The 17,206-nt window shown below is 40.5% G+C and overlaps 1 protein-coding gene across 46 annotated transcripts in view; it reads right to left on the bottom strand.

Annotated features, from left to right (window-relative positions):
• The window catches only part of ZBTB20 (zinc finger and BTB domain containing 20), an 847,908-nt gene that overhangs the window by 173,969 nt on the left and 656,733 nt on the right, over positions 1 to 17,206 (bottom strand). For all 46 annotated transcript variants that reach the window (XM_086405119.1, XM_086405065.1, XM_086405264.1 and 43 more), the window contains one exon: positions 9,344 to 9,383. The gene's annotated coding sequence lies outside the window, so the exon portion shown is untranslated. The remainder of the gene's footprint in view (positions 1 to 9,343; positions 9,384 to 17,206) is intronic.

The following is a 17,206-nucleotide window of genomic DNA, read 5'->3' as shown; positions in this document are numbered from 1 at the left end:
AAAATAAATAAATAAATAAACAAACAGTCTATGTACAGTTAGATGGAAGCTCTTAAAATTCAGAGAAAATTCACCCAGGACCAATACCACACTTCAAGTAGATGACCTAATTGTTCCTAAATGATCATATGTTAGCAAAATGATGACGGAAGAAATCAGAATTGTCACTTACATATGCATGTTGTATATTAGAGGCTTGTCAATAAGGCAGAGAGTAGATATTTAGTGAGAAAGCAAGAAAATAACTAGGTAATGCCAGAATGGGAGGAAGGAGAAGGCAGAAGAAAGTAATGACGTGGGTTTCTGTGTCTTTTGGCAAAGGTTATCTAATCACCTGTTCTTGGCCTTTTGGACTAGATGTCAGCCTTTAAACTAAACTAGACTGTTTTTTCTGTACCAAACACAGTGTCTGGTGCAATGTAGATGCTCACCAGAGGCTTAGAGAGTTGAACAGAGCCCTTTTACTGCCTTTTCATTCTGGCCTTAGATTGGATCAAAAAGAAACTAAAACCCCTAATATCTTTTCACGCTTATTATGTAAAATTCCATCGTAATTTGAACTAAAAGGCACATCTTCTCTAAGTTTCCTCCTTGGTCACTGAACTTCTGGAGAAAGTCACACAAGACAGAATGGGTACTATAAAAACCCATCAGACTCACCTAGACCTTCTGCACTGCCAAGGAGAATCCCACTGTGTTCTTCTGGTCAACCTGCCATCCTATTTGTCCCAAGAATGATTTTACACTTCTACTTTCCTGAAATCTCCTCCTCACTTATTCTTGGCAGCACCTTGCTCCCTAGGAGTGACCACTTGGGACACCTCTCAACCTCTCAGAACCAAGCCTACACACAGCTTGCATGTATCTCTACCCTTCCTTCTTCTTTCTTGTAACTATGGAAGAGATGTCCATCCGTCTATCCTTCTGCTTGTGCTCAGGACCCCGTGTCTCTGTCATATCAGGAACCATCCGTTCAACAGTCATCCTATCCTATTATTGCTCCTATACACTGAATCTCTCATCTCTACTGTATTTTTCTAAGCATATAAAAATGCTAAAATCGCCATTCTCCTCCAGAAACTTCTTTTGACCTCACCCCCCCTCCACATTCCTAAGATATTATACTAGCTCATTTTCTTTTCCTTTAAGGTAAAATTTCCAAGACTTATCCACATTTGCTCTGTTTCTTCACTTCTTATACTTTCCTCATCCTTTAACAAATAAGTTACTGCTTCTACCTCTTCAACAAGCCACCTTTTGCTAAAGTCAACAACAACCTTCAGACTAATACATTAAGTGATATATTTTTCAACCCTTAACTTACTTGACTCCTCAGGGGTCACTATTGACCACTCTCTTTGAAACGCTTTCTTTTCTTGGTTTCTGTGTCAATGTTTTCTGATTTTCCTACTGCTGCTGGTACTGCTAAGTCACTTCAGTCGTGTCCGATTCTGTGCGACCCCATAGATGGCAGCCCACCAGGCTCCCCCGTCCCTGGGATTCTCCAGGCAAGAACACTGGAGTGGGTTGCCATTTCCTTCTCCAATGCATGAAAGTGAAAAGTGAAAGTGAAGTTGTTCATCCGTGTCCAACTCTTAGTGACCCCATGGACTGCAGCCCACCAGGCTCCTCCGTCCATGGGATTTTCCAGGCAAGAGTACTGGACCCCTTAGCTATTCCTTCTGAGGATACTCACAGCCTCATTTTTCCCTTCCAGGTGATTAAATACTGAGTTCTTCAAGTCCCAGTTTGGGCCTTCTTCTCCATCTAACCTTATCCCTAGGCAATTATCATCCATGCCAACAGCTTCATTTGTCTTCATTTTATTTCTGAATTCCAGTTGTATACATTCATCTGCCTACCCAATATGATTACTTCTCTCTATCAAAAGCATTTGACACTAGACATCTCAGAAATAGATCTTAACCCCAGTTCTCCTCTGGTGTTTCATAGAACCCTGAGTGGCACCATCCTTCATATTTTTAACAAACATAAAACCAGTAGTCACTTCTTTCTCCTTCATCTCCCACATCCAATCCATATATTTGTTTCAAAATTATATATTTTGTTTCTGAATTATCTCTCAGTTGCCTTCATTTTGCTTCCATTCCCATCGTCAAAATCCAAGTCTATTTTTTATCCGTTCTATTACTATAGTCTCCTTACTTTTGCTCCTCCTAAACCATTTACCACAATGAAACTAGCTTAATTTTTTAATTTCAGGTTTATGGTAGTTTATTATGCAATTGTAAGAGATAATACAGAAAGGTCTGGTATGCCCTCTACCCCTCTCTCATAATGGCCCAATATAATATCTTGTTTAACTGTAGTACAATATCACAATCAGGAAACGGACACTGGTACAATCCATCCACCTTATTCAGATTCACTCATTTTACATATACTCATATAAGTGTGTGTGCGTCGCTCTATGCGATCGCATCCTTATGTAAAGATTTGCATGATTACCACTAGTCAAAGTACAGAATGGCTACATCCTAAGACTATTTTGGGCTACAGTTTTGTAGCCACAGTTAGCCCCATCTTCCCTCACTCCTTAATCACTGTTAATCTGCTCTCTATAATTTTGTCATTATAAGAATGTTATATAAAGGAAATTGGCCTTTTAACTCAGTGTAACATCTTTGTTATTAATCCAAGTTATACATATCAAGAGTTCACTACTTCCAAGTGTTGAGCAGTTCCATGGTTTGGTCATACTATGGTTTAACCATTTACTGATTGAAGGACATCTGGGTTGTTTCCAGTTTGGGGCTATTGTGAGTAAAGCTGCCATAAACTTTGTTTTCTGTGTGGATATGTTTCCATCTGTTTGGGATAAATGTACAAGAGTAGCAAGATCTTTTTAGAATACAAAATTGATCATGCCACTTTCAGTCTTAAATGTGCTTTTCCATTGCCCTGAGGCAGGTCCTTAACATGTCATCAGAGATCCTGACATCAACAGGCCCTGAATTATCTCCTCAACCTCAGAGGTCAGCTCAGAATCACTTCCTCAGGGAAGCGTCTTCTGTACTTCCAGACTCACTTAGATCCCCCTCCTATATTGCTTGTAGAGGACCTGGCACTTTTATTTCACAGCAGTAAGCACAGCTTGCAATTATAAGTTCTTTTGTGTGACCATTTGATTAATGTCTCTCTCCCATCCCCCAGACTGTAAACTCCAGCAGGGCAGAGGCTCTGTGTGTTTTGCTATTAGGTTTTCAGCACTTAGTAGACATTCACTTTGTGTTTAATGAAATTCCACGAAGATTTTAAGACAGATAGTCTTGGATTCAAGTTCTGTCTGTTATTTCCTAGGCATTCTTGGAAAAAATTATTCAAACATGCTAAATATCCATTTCATTTTTATAACATTATAGACTTAAAAAGAGTAGTTTAAAAGGTTAAATCATATAGCCATTAAAAATATTTTGTCTAGTACCCAAAGAAAGGCAAGTACTCAACAAATTTTATCACTAGTTTCACAAAAGATAAGAGTTTTGTTTTTGTTTCCAACTTGGGTTTAGTTCATTGTCTTCATTTCTTGCTTGTTCCTGGGATTCTGATTCTGGTAATTTTAAGAGTCTAAAAAGGAAGCCTCAGTTTAGAACTCCAATAATTCTATGACAGCTGGTTTCAACCTCAGGTATGTCCCCTTAGGCATTTGAGAGCCTTATCTGACCTCTTGGCTCTGGTTTCCATTTTCATTTTACTCAGTACTTCCTCCTCTTGTTTCCCAGCTTGTGGATCTTAGGGTTTGCAGGAAAGCCTCTTCCCCCTCCCAGTTTACATAAAGAAGTTTTCTAAACATATCTTGCCTCATTCCTTATGCTAATACTTTTCCATGGAGGAGAATCATCCTGTTGGTAAGGCAGCCCTTGGTCCCTGTTTCTCAGTTGGCTGGGACTTATCTATTGAAGTTTCTGAGTCTTTCTCCTTTCTAGACTGCTTAGACTAGCGGGAGTCAGTGACCTGGAAAAGCATTACTCTTATGCAGATCCAGATTTTCCCTTGGGAGGAAGAGAGTCAGTGAGCCCCTTCTACCTCTCATACTAAGTTCTGTCCTTCCACCTAGACTTTAGCAAGAATTTTGGCTCCCCAGCTATCACTTTTTTTATTTTTCAATGGGCTTAAAATTTGAGTGGGGAAAAACTGCTTTTTATTGTACCCCTTCAAAGAATCCTACACTTAGGTTTATACTTTTGCTCGGGATATAATTTCTTTACTTTTCCTTTCTTTCTTTCTTTTTTTTACATTCAAGCCATTTTTCAAGACTAGCTAAATGGGAAGTCTGGGGTGCTGCAGTCTATGGGGTCACAAAGAGTTGGATACCACTTAGCAACTGAACAACAACAAAAATCACATTTTACACGATGTTTTCCAGCCCATAAGTTTTCTCTCATGAAAGAAATCCTACAGTACTTATTGGAGTATCATTCCTTTTGGAATTGTTATTATCTTATGTGCATATGGAACACTCAATAGTATGGCTTCTTTTCGTAACTCAATGTTAAGTTTCTTAAGAACACACAAGGGCAATGTGCTCGTTTATGTTTTAACTCACCACTAAATATGATTCTGAATCCTAGCTTGTGCTATGTTTTCATTTTAGTAATATACTCTCCCATTTCCTTTAGAAAAGCTTATGGAAAGCATTGTTTAATAGGTAGAAAGGCTAAAAGGAAAGGAAGCAGAGAGAGGTAATGCTCCTGGCTATGATAGACTGGTCTGTAGTGTATTTTGATTCTCTGAATCAAAGATAGAAAAAAAATAGCCACTACTACTACAAGGAAAAAAACATGAGGAGGAAGGGTCCTGAAAATGATATCTGAGCAATGAAAGACAGTGAATATTTTAAAGATCACTGAATTTAATTTATTCAACCTAAATGCATAAAAGTACAGGTGGGGACATTATTTATGCAGGTATATGCAAATCACTTTATAAAATAGGCAAAGCCCTTCTGCTTTTTATAAGTTGCCAAGGTGGTTCCTGATATTTTAAAAACTATGCACCTTTCATGTAATTTCCTAAGACTTGGAATCCCTCTATCAGAATCTCATAGTCATTGTCAGAGCAAGTTTATTTTTTTTCTCTCCTCTGGGACATTTACAAGGCTCTCATAACCATCATAAAAAGAGTGGTTTCCACAGAGATGTGACTGGAAAAAATCACTTGGAAATCGCTGAGGAGCAAGTCACAATGTTCAAAGCAGAGAACATAGGCTTTGAAAACATGAACCCATCTGACCTCTTGAATTTAGAACAGTGAATTCCTGAGCTCTGAAACATGGGGCCCGGCTGTGCATGCCATATTGGTGCTATAAGACTGGCAGTAGGTTGGCTGTGGCATGGTCTATTTCAAACTCCTTCACAGTGCCCAGTGTTGCATGTTCCCAGATGACATTTGGTTGGCAGAAGCTGGGCCTCCAAAGCTGGCAGTCTGGAATGCAGCCCACTGTGTTTTGACAAACACATAATTGACCATCTGATCACCAGCCTACGTTCTGCACTCAGGTCACTGAGGGGACCTGGGCTTTCAATAGGTCCCTACTCCTTATCTTGTTCATCTCCGCAAACATTTCTCCAGAAAGTAATACAGAGAAGACTTATGCACACCCACACATATCTTCCCATTTGCTAAAGAGAACATGGCACATGCAACAGAAGCTGCTGAAAACCTCCTTTAAATTGTCCTGGCAGCCCAAAGTGAACAAGAGAAAAGCACGCTTATGGTGAACTCTAATTCAGAAAGAAGGAACAAATATCCTGCATTGTTTCAACACTCTGCTGTGCATAAGTTGCAATTCAGTTCAATGGCTCGGAACTTCTCAGAAAAGGGCAGCCATGGGAAAATGATAGGAACTGGGGCTTTGATTGACTTTAGGAGGATCTTATTAAGAACTGGTTTCATTTTCAGGTGAAAGAAGGCAGACTGGCATTGCCAGACTGGCAATGTCCCCTCCTTCTTGGCCTGCCAAGGCCACTATGAGAGAAGGAGACACATATTTCTGGAAACCAGTAGGCCCAACTCAAGTTGAGGTCTCCAGTGAAGGGACTTAAAGGAACATTTCACCTGAAATTTGGCCCCACAAAACATGTGAGCCTTCATCCAAGAAGGCAAGGATTGTGCATGGGGCCAAGCCAGGCTGGCATTAGGCAAACATCAGGGTCTATGCCGCACTACCCAGTGGCCTCTCCTCTCCTTTCCCAGCCCCACTGCACAGTTGAAGCCCTTGATTTTCATCTTTGACCGGCTCTCCCTTTTCTCAGTCAGTCACCAGACTGCTCTTTTTCTAAAACATAAATCTCCTTAAAATTCTTCAAAGCCTCACCAAGCCTGTTACTTCAAGTCCAAACTCCTTGCTCAGCATACAAAGCCTTCCATGATCTGCCTCCTGCTTACTTGCCAGCCTCATCTCCTCTGAAAGGATCTCCTTTAGTCACGAAACTGTGCTGAGAACTCGGAACCTGCCTGCTGTGTGTCACCTCCATTGCGCTGGCTTTTTTTCTGATTGCGATCTTCTGTTGCTCCCCCCTCCCCCATACTCACCTGATAAACTACAGCTCACTCTTCAGGCTTTTAGGTTCCGCTTGGGCACCCCCCATGTGCAGGCAGGTGCTCCTGCTTCTTTTTTGATCCCTTGCTACATCTTGTATACCTCCATTTCAGTGGCCATCACATGGCATGGCCTTTATTTATGTATATCTCCCTATCAGGCTGATTTTTAACAATGGGGAGCATTTCTTATTTATTTAGCAGTTTTAAGAACTGAGAATAGTGACTGGTTTTCCATAAACGTTTGTTGACTGAAAACTGAATAAAGAGCCATACGTGATAATCCATCAAAACCTAAGCTAAGCAGTAGTATTAGCTTCTACAAGCAGGATAGGAGCCTCCAAGCAATGCAATGAAGGCAGAAGACCCCAGTAGTAAGGCACTTTGGATGGTTATCACTGGGTGAAAGGAAGAGTGGGAGATCAAGGGTGTGATAGAGGAATGTCTTGTTAACAGAGAAGGTAGGCAGTGAATTTTCAGGCTTTTCAACGTTTAGTTTTCAATAGAGAAAGGTCCTTTCTGAGAATGCATCTGAGTTTGAACTGTGGACAGTTCTACATTATAAGAACCTGGTTCTCAAATAGGGCGAGTCTGTGCTATCTACTTCAAGGCAGCATGTCAGGTCATGGAGGGCTCCTCTCTGCTCTGCTAAAGATGAATGGGATGAAACACTTTCGGGGGAACGTCTGGAAGCTATTCAGCTCCTATTGAAATCTATGTAAAATCCAGACTGGGACTTTGGACTAAAGGCAGTGCCAAGGAGAAAAAATTCGAACAGGCAGAATGTTGTACCTGCCTGGAGGAGGCCATTCAGTGGCATTAGGAGCTAGAAGCGCTAAGGGATAATGTTTTCACCTGACCCCAGGGAACTTTTCTTCTCCTTCTGATGGGCTCCTGGGGCACCACCTCTGGAGCCATCAGCTGTGTCTGTGGGCACATGAGGTCAGCAGAACTGTCACAGGCCCCGTCACCCTTGAAATAAAGGCAGTCTCAGGATTTTAAACAATCTAAGCAATCATGAAGCCTGGCCTGGGAGGTGGGAAAAGGTTAGTGGGTACATGGATGGGCGCTCAGTCTATTCCAGGTCACTTGCTCAGCCTCATTTCTGGTTAAAACTTGGATCTTTCTAGAAGCTGCCAGATTGATGGCTGATGTAGAATCGAATCAGTTTCACATTTTCCTATGAGCCAGGCACGGCCTTTCAATTATGTTTTTTATCTCAAAGGTCTCCCCTCGATTTCTAATCTATGACCCAGGTCTCCAGGCCCCTGCACTGCTTGTGTCTGAAGCTTGCCCTCCAGTGCTGACGTCATAATAGCTGAGCCGGGCGGGCAGGAGTGCACAGTGCTGACTCATCCCCGGTGATGTGAGGATTAATGCCTTGTCTAACACACAGCTATTATGTGAACTGTTTTTACACAAAAGAACTGTAACAAAAATGATTTGCCAGTCAGAGGACTAGAAATACACAGTGCTAGGTAACTGGAGTAGGGACACAGAGACTTAAAGTGGTAACTGCAAGCATGAACGCCGACACCCTCCAAAGCACTGACAGACCCACTCTATCAACACCGAGAATGAGGAATAACAAGACTTGTCAGGGGCAGAGAGGACCCACCCCTGCTGTATAAATGCATTACACACAGCACCAGTCTTTGGGGAGTTTAATCAATCTCCTTTCTCTGTCAAATAACTGTCACTTTAGACTTTAGCCTTAGCATCCTTTGGAGGATATTGCTCCCCTAAATATATTTGCAACTCGCTTCTAGGAATGTGAGTGGAAGCCACACACAAGCAAAAGAGCCATGGGAACACCCTTTCTGTGCAAATGATTGCAACACAAGAAATAACCTCGCAGTGTGAAGGCGTCAGTGAAGTAAGACAGAGTGTTGTGAATAGGGGACAGCGTTCACCAGAGAGTGAGAAGCAGCTGGAAGGACGCTGATAATATTTATCCCGTGAGTGACTGCCACTACCTGTAGCATCACTTGGGTAGTGTCTCACACAGTGACTTTGATTATCTGGGTTCAGGGCCCCAGAATCTCTTTCAAGCAGCTCGAGGTAAAATTTATCCAAACCAACTCAGTGCAGCCTAATTTGGGCTTTAAATAATAAATATTCTGTCTTTTCATCTGAAATCAAGTTATTATTTTTCCCCAAATGACTTTCCATCTTTTCTAAAAAGAGAATGGTACCTTCTATAAACCTCCTAGCATATGTAATCCTGGATTTCTCTCTTTTTTTTCCTGGACTTTACAATTTCACAGGATTTCAGCCTAAATGACTGAAGTTTTATACTTCAGTCTTATACTTCCTGTAAAAGGATATTAGAAATTTTGTACAAAAAATGAAACCTCTGATCTAGAAGTTGAAGTAAAAAGCTATTGAACCTAGCGATGGGTATATAACTGAAGAATAAATAATTGCCCATTGATTGACAGCAGAGCAAAAGCCCAACTGTTGCTGGTATCTGACTGAAGAATGTAAGCTGTAGTCTAGAAGAGCAGTGACTTTTGCAAAGAGCAGCTGTGGCCAAGTCAAAGGCAGTCTTTATATAACACAAGCCCAGTGGCTTGGGCTGCTGGCCTTTTCAGCCCCGTCATGATGGCAACTACTACTATCACCAAGACCATCGACTCCAAACATGAAAGAAGCTAATACACAGTTAAGACGCGCTGGAAACCACAACAAAGCCAACTGGAAAACATGCCAATAAAGACTCAAAATTCCCAAATCAGGCACTTTTGTTTTTTTTGAAAAGTAAAGAAACCATTTTACTTACACAGAGAGAAGGGGCAGGCCACAGGCTGATGGTCAAGGAACTGAAAATCAAAGACAAAACAAGGAATTAAAAATAAACCCAATGATACTGTGGAGAGAAGGAAAGCAAATTATGTTTAGACAGGACTTGTTGCTCCTAAAGCATGAGCAGTAAGAGCCCATTTTGTCACCTGGAGCCCAAGATTCAGGACTCATAAAATGTCCAAAGATGTGGCCTCTTGCTGTCTGATCAATGTAGAAGGGGTGGTACCTCTTTCTTTGTCAGCTTTATTTTGATCGGAATCATATAAACAGTTTCTAGAGTTATGCTGTTCAATATAGTAGCCACTAGCCATATATACCTATTTAAATGTAAAATACTTAAAATTTAATAAAAAAGTAAATGTTTGGTTCCTTGGTCTACTAGTCACATCCCTAGTGCTCCATAGCCTCCTGTGGCTGGTGGCTTGCCTTATAGACAGACCGTTTCTATCATTGCTTAAATAGCTATTGGGTAGCACAGTGAGAACAAGTAAAAGCTTTACTATGTTGTACATGACAAATCTTAGCTAATTTTGACAAAGATAGACTTTCATAGACTTTGCTTCTTTGAAGGGTAGATTTAGAATGTTTAATGCTTTGGATACATTCAAAACCTCCATGTGCTGTCAGTCATTAACTGACAGTGGTTACTGCCTTGTCTGCTGCATAGCACCAGGCTAAGAATGTGCCCTCTGACAAAAGGATTTTAAAGAAAAGCATCTGTCCCCTAAAATGCATTTCTAATAATAAAAACTTCAGTTTTCTGCTATACATCAACATGAATCAACATAGGCAGAAACCAATATAATACTGTAAAGTAATTATCCTTCAATTACAAATAAATGTAAAAGGAGAAAAAAAAACACAAACTTCAGTTTGGGGGGAGTTGACCTTAACAGTGTCTCATTCTGTATTTCAAGTCTGACAATTTTCTTTTGTAATCGTCAACACACAAGTCAAATAAGCGATTAATGGGCTGGCCTGCTCACTATTGTTTTGATAGCTTTTCTTACAGAGAAATAAAACTGAAGTAACAGAAGATCCAAGAGAATAAACCAAACAAGGATGCTGAGAAGACAAAGCAGGTCTCCTTATCCCACCCCACTCAAATATGTCAAGGACTTAAAATACGCTGGTTGAATTTTTGTGTCTCTGACACTGTAGTTTTAGCCACTTCACATAAGGCCTCCAGAAAAATGCAAAACAAACTGTATTAAAAAAGATCACGTAGAAAGACCTGATTAAATAAATTAGCATAGAATAAGGCTAAAGCAGAAAACTGGCAATTAGAGCTTCACTTCTCAGCAAGTTTTCTGGACAAATGCACCATTGTAGAGATTCCTCCAAAAACTACATCTTTGTTTTTGTGGACTAGGTGAAACCCTGTTCCATGAACATGCAGGAGTGAAGGATGGTGTTTACCTCTTTGGACAAGAAGAGTTAAATTGAAAATCTGCAGCTTGGACCATAAAGAGAGGTTGGGGGTCTCCAGTGATTTTAAATTGTTTCACAAAATTGATGAGCTTAATGAAAATTTTAAGCAAGATAATTAACTTATGTATGATTCACTGAAAGTACACACAAACTTGAAATATATATGTGAGTGTCTATATATATATATATATATATAGACCAACTAGCTTCAAAGACTTTAAAACTCTAAGTTTTGCTACATTCTAGTCCCATCTACAAGCTGGGATCCTAGACTATCACACTGGTGCATCTTTTAAACTATTTTTCCTTCCTTATTTTCTTCTTTTCTCCTTTCCTTCCTTCCCACTGGCTCCCCCAATATTTTTGAGGTTGCTTTCTTTCCCAACCTTTGAAAAAACAGAGAAAAATATGATTGGTGGTTAATCTGTGCAGTGTGCTCGCTTATTTTTCTGTTGTATGTTATAAACCCAGTAAGTCTCAATAATAATTATGCTCTTTTTGAACTATACTCAGCATTTATGTTCTTATATCTAAGCATACAACTTTCTAAATTTCAAGGAGTATTTATTCATAAAAGTTAATCAGTCAAAATTAAATTTTTGATGTGATCAAAAGAGATCGATGTAAATTATACCCAGATTGACTAATATATCCAAGGTCTGGAATGAAAAACTATCTTTCCTGGATGTCAAATGACACACAGGCTGTCAATGACAGGAATCCAAGATGGAGAGAAAATTCACAGTGTGTATGTCACAGTCTAAGACAAATTAAAGCCAAGTTAAATTAAAGATTTTATTGGATATAATTGTTGTCTTTATGTATTAATGAAAATCAATAATATCTATCCCAAATTTAATATTAAGGCTAAAAATTTAATCTCAGAGTTCTTCTACAATTTATAAACGTTCATAAATGTCAAAAGGCCCCTGTTTCTTGATTGAATTACAATCTGCTATGCAATTTTGAAAATATGTATTAATCTGCATGGGTTTATTTTTGTTCAGCTCAAATTGTTATTTTATTGATATGTGCCCTTTCTGCCTAAGTGATATTCACTTTGTATGTCTGTATATTGTTTTCATCTGAAATGCAAAGAATTATCTACAGTGGTTTTGCACGAGATTAAAATCATTTGCATTAAGCATGCTGGGTTCAAAGCACAAATATCTAGCAAAGAGTAAAGAACTGTAAAGGCCAAATGAATCAGGACCTTAAAACAGTAGGGGAGGCAAGAATAGAGGGAGGGAGAGGGGTTAAGTCTGACTTTAGTTTTGTGATATCTGAGTAGAGTCCGAAATGCAGTACTTGGATGCAATCTCAAAAACGACAGAATGATCTCTGTTTGTTTCCAAGGCAATCCATTCAATATCACAGTAATCCAAGTCTATGCCCCAACCAGTAATGCTGAAGAAGCTGAAGTTGAAAGGTTCTATGAAGACCTACAAGACCTTTTAGAACTAACACCCCAAAAAGATGTCTTTTCATTATAGGGGACTGGAATGCAAAAGTAGGAAGTCAAGAAACACCTGGAGTAACAGGCAAATTTGGCCTTGGAATACGGAATGAAGCAGGGCAAAGACTAATAGAGTTTTGCCAAGAAAATGCGCTGGTCATAGCAAACACCCTCTTCCAACAACACAATAGAAGACTCTACACATGGACATCACTAGATGGTCAACACCGAAATCAGATTGACTATATTCTTTGCAGCCAAAGATGGAGAAGCTCTATACAGTCAACAAAAACAAGACCAGGAGCTGACTGTGGCTCAGATCATGAACTCCTTATTGCCAAATTCAGACTTAAATTGAAGAAAGTAGGGAAAACCACTAGACCATTCAGGTATGACCTAAATCAAATCCCTTATGATTATACAGTGGAAGTGAGAAATAGATTTAAGGGCCTAGATCTGATGGATAGAGTGCCTGATAAACTACGGAATGAGGTTCGTAACATTGTACAGGAGACAGGGATCAAGACCATCCCCAAGGAAAAGAAATGCAAAAAAGCAAAACGGCTGTCTAGGGAGGCCTTACAAATAGCTGTGAAAAGAAGAGAAGCGAAAAGCAAAGGAGAAAAGGGAAAGATATAAGCATCTGAATGCAGAGTTCCAAAGAATAGAAAGAAGAAATAAGAAAGCCTTCCTCAGTGATCAATGCAAAGAAATAGAGGAAAACAACAGAATGAGAAAGACTAGAGATCTCTTCAAGAAAATTAGAGATACCAAGGGAACATTTCCTGAAAAGATGGGCTCGATAAAGGACAGAAATGGTATGGACCTAACAGAAACAGAAGATATGAAGAAGAGGGGGCAAGAATACACTGCTGCTGCTGCTAAGTCGCTTCAGTTGTGTCCGACTCTTGTGCAACCCCACAGACAGCAGCCCACTAGGCTCCTCTGTCCCTGGGATTCTCCAGGCAAGAATACTGGAGAGGATTGTCATTTCCTTCTCCAATGCATGAAAGTGAAAAGTGAAAGTGAAGTTGCTCAGTTGTGCCCGACTCTTCGTGACCCCATGGACTGCAGCCTACCAGGCTTCTCCATCCATGGGATTTTCCAGGCAAGAGTATTAGAGTGGGGTGCCATAAGAATACACAGAACTGTACAAAAAAGATCTTCACGACCCAGATAATCACGATGGTGTAATCACTCATCTAGAGCCAGACATCCTGGAATGTGAAGTCAAGTGGGCCTTAGAAAGCATCACTACGAACAAAGCTAGTGGAGGTGATGGAATTCCAGTTGAGCTATTTCAAATCCTGAAAGATGATGCTGTGAAAGTGCTGCACTCAATATGCCAGCAAATTTGGAAAACTTAGCAGTGGCCATAGGACTGGAAAAGATCAGTTTTTATTCCAATCCCAAAGAAAGGCAATGCCAAAGAATGCTAAAACTACCGCACAATTGCATTCATCTCACACGCTAGTAAAGTAATGCTCAAAATTCTCCAAGCCAGGCTTCAGCAATACGTGAACCGTGAACTTCCAGATGTTCAAGCTGGTTTTAGAAAATGCAGAGGAACCAGAGATCAAATTGCCAACATCTGCTGGATCATCAAAAAAGCAAGAGAGTTCCAGAAAAACATCTATTTCTGCTTTATTGACTATGCCAAAGCCTTTGACTGTGTGGATCACAATACACTGTGAAAAATTCTGAAAGAGATTGGAATACCAGACCACCTGACCTGCCTCTTGAGAAATCTGTATGCAGGTCAGGAAGCAACAGTTAGAACTGGACATGGAACAACAGACTGGTTCCAAATAGGAAAAGGAGTACGTCAAGGCTGTATATTGTACCTGCTTATTTAACTTCTATGCAGAGTACATCATGAGAAACTCTGGGCTGGAAGAAGCACAAGCTGGATTCAAGATTGTGGGGAGAAATATCAATAACCTCAGATATGCAGATGACACCACTCTTATGGCAGAAAGGGAAGAGGAACTCAAAAGCCTCTTGATGAAAGTGAAAGTGGAGAGTGAAAAAGTTGGCTTAAAGCTCAACATTCAGAAAACGAAGATCATGGCATCCGGTCCCATCACTTCATGGGAAATAGATGGGGAAACAGTGGAAACAGTGTCAGACTTTATTTTTCTGGGCTCCAAAATCACTGCAGATGGTGACTGCAGCCATGAAATTAAAAGACGCTTTACTCCTTGGAAGGAAAGTTATGACCAACCTAGATAGCATATTCAAAAGCAGAGACATTACTTTGCCAACAAAGGTTCGTCTAGTCAAGGCTATGGTTTTTCCTGTGGTCATGTATGGATGTGAGAGTTGGACTGTGAAGAAGGCTGAGCGCCGAAGAATTGATGCTTCTGAACTGTGGTGTTGGAGAAGACTCTTGGGAGTCCCTTGGACTGCAAGGAGATCCAACCAGTCCATTCTGAAGGAGATCAGCCCTGGGATTTCTTTGGAAGAAATGATGCTAAAGCTGAAACTCCAGAACTTTGGCCACCTCATGTGAAGAGTTGACTCATTGGAAAAGACTCTGATGCTGGGAGGGATTGGGGGCAGGAGGAGAAGGGGACGACAGAGGATGAGATGGCTGGATGGCATCACTGACTCAATGGACATAAGTCTGAGTGAACTCTGGGAGTTGGTGATGGACAGGGAGGCCTGGCGTGCTGTGATTCATGGGGTCGCAAAGAGTCGGACACGACTGAGCGACTGAACTGAACTGAACTGATCAGTCTCCATGGAAGTAAAAGTATTATTAACTGTAATGAAAGATTAGTCCTTCTGATTTCTGTGTATGTAATGTTCCAGGGCAATGATTACCAACTTTTGAAGGTGATGCAGATGCCTATGAAAATCTCTCTTCCTAAAATTCTTCAAAAATAACAAGTTTCAAGCATCTCCCAAACTCCAAGGAGGTCCTCTAAGAATTCCAGGTTAGTAACCCTCGGCCTAAAGGGAGAGGGGAGAAAGTGTTCTTTCAGTCCCCTTGCTCATCACTTCTAGGATGATTTAACAAGTTGCTATAAAGTTAAAGCCAGGAGTAAATGAAATGTATGAAAATGGAGCATACTACATGGGTAAATATGTGTGACTAGAGACACACAGACTCCTTCACAGGACTTCCAGACTCTGACTTTCCTAGTCCTTGACAACTTCTTTATGAGAAAGGCCATAGAGCCTTAGGGACAATAAGGTAAAGGAAATAATGAGCAAAGGAATGATAATAAGAGGTACTATTCACTGAAGACCTTCTGTGGTTTCAGGTATCCTAAGTAAATGTTCTTCAATTTGAATACGGGCAGACCCAGGGAAGTGGAGCAGTCTGACGAGTATGCAAAGCCACAAAGTAAATAATAAAGATGTGGCTGTCTCTTTAGAGAGTCAGTTGTCCTTGTGGTTAAGTAATTCAAAATCTTATTTGTACATGTACTCATTTATCCAATAATTACTTCTTGAAAGTTATATACAAAAAGAACAGACCCTGTTCTTGTCCCCATGGAACTTCCAGTTTGGTGAAACAAACAAGGATTTGTTGAGGAGCAGAAAGCAGAATATGTACATATTTTTAGGATGAAGCCTGAGACTTTACTGAAAGCCTAATTTGTGGCACACTGTTTCAGGCATCAGTTCAGTTCAGTTCAGTCGCTCAGTCGTGTTCGACTCTTTACAACCCCATGAATCGCAGCACGCCAGGCCTCCTTGTCCATCACCAACTCCTGGAGTTCACTCAGACTCATGTCCATCGAGTCAGTGATGCCATCCAGCCATCTCATCCTCTGTCATCCCCTTTTCCTCCTGCCCCCAATCCCTCCCAGCATCAGGCATCAGGCACCCCAAATACTGGATGCTCACCTTAGCTTGAGGATCACCTGCCTAGAAGAGTTTAAAAAGCAGCTCTAACAGTATATTATTTAATCCTGACTACAAGAGTATATAGTGTCATTTTTACTTAGCAGCCCACTCCAGTACTCTTGCCTGGAAAACTCACGGATGGAGGAGCCTGGTGGACTGCAGTCCACAGGGTCGCGAAGAGTCGGACATGACTGAGCGACTTCCCTTTCCCTTTCCCTTTCTACTTTACCAGAGAAAAAATGAGATTTGAGAAATTAGAAAACTCACCTTAAATCAGACAGTTTCTTGGATTTAATGAGTTTGTACTGTTCCAAAGTCTATATATTTATAAATCCTAAGTTCCCGTGCCTCTTGGTATTCCTCTCTTTATGCTTGCCCTTGACATCTGGACTAATTCAGGAATTTGTTAGGCTAGTTCAGGCTTCTTCTTTGGAAGGAGACATATTTGGCTTGATTTGGATTCTACATATTGGATGGTGGTAAGGGAAAGCTGTTGTTAATATTACACCTATTTTATGGGCAGAAGCTGAGCCACTTGCCAGTTGAGGTAACTGGCTGGATTAACAAAGGAGCCCAGGGGGCCAGTCTCTCATTCCTCTTGACTAACTCCAAGGCTAGGCAATGGTACTGTCCAAGGGCTTTTCTGCAAGTGGGGTTCACACTGGCTGGTAAAGAGTGAGAGAAACTTGCTAAGGAAAAATAATAGTACATTAAAAAAATGGGAAATAATCATAACTCACTCACAAAAACTGGTTACTTTCAGCATTGTGAATAGAAAAGAGAGAACTTATTCATCACAAATGAATCAGAAAATTAGAATGTGTCACAGCATTGATGACAGAGCTGAGGAATTCAGATGAACTGAAGTTCAACACTTATCCTTCTATCTGAATAGGGTAAATGGTGAGACAACAGGGCAGAAATGACCTCTTAGACATCCCTTTAATCCTTCCAATCTTTCTTTTCCAACTACTCTCTCTAATATTTAGGTGGGTTTATATCTTTGTTTTCTATGGGTAGAGATAACATTTTAACATTCTTTTCATGTTCTAGAAGTATTGTGTTAATTAATTCTTATGTGGGAGTCATTCCAAA

The sequence above is a fragment of the Bos grunniens genome, chromosome 1 (genome assembly GCF_055505025.1).
Source record: "Bos grunniens cultivar Pamir isolate PY7600 chromosome 1, Bosgru_T2T1.0, whole genome shotgun sequence".
NCBI classification, from domain to species: domain Eukaryota; kingdom Metazoa; phylum Chordata; class Mammalia; order Artiodactyla; family Bovidae; genus Bos; species Bos grunniens.
This window is presented reverse-complemented; position numbering and strand designations above follow the sequence as displayed.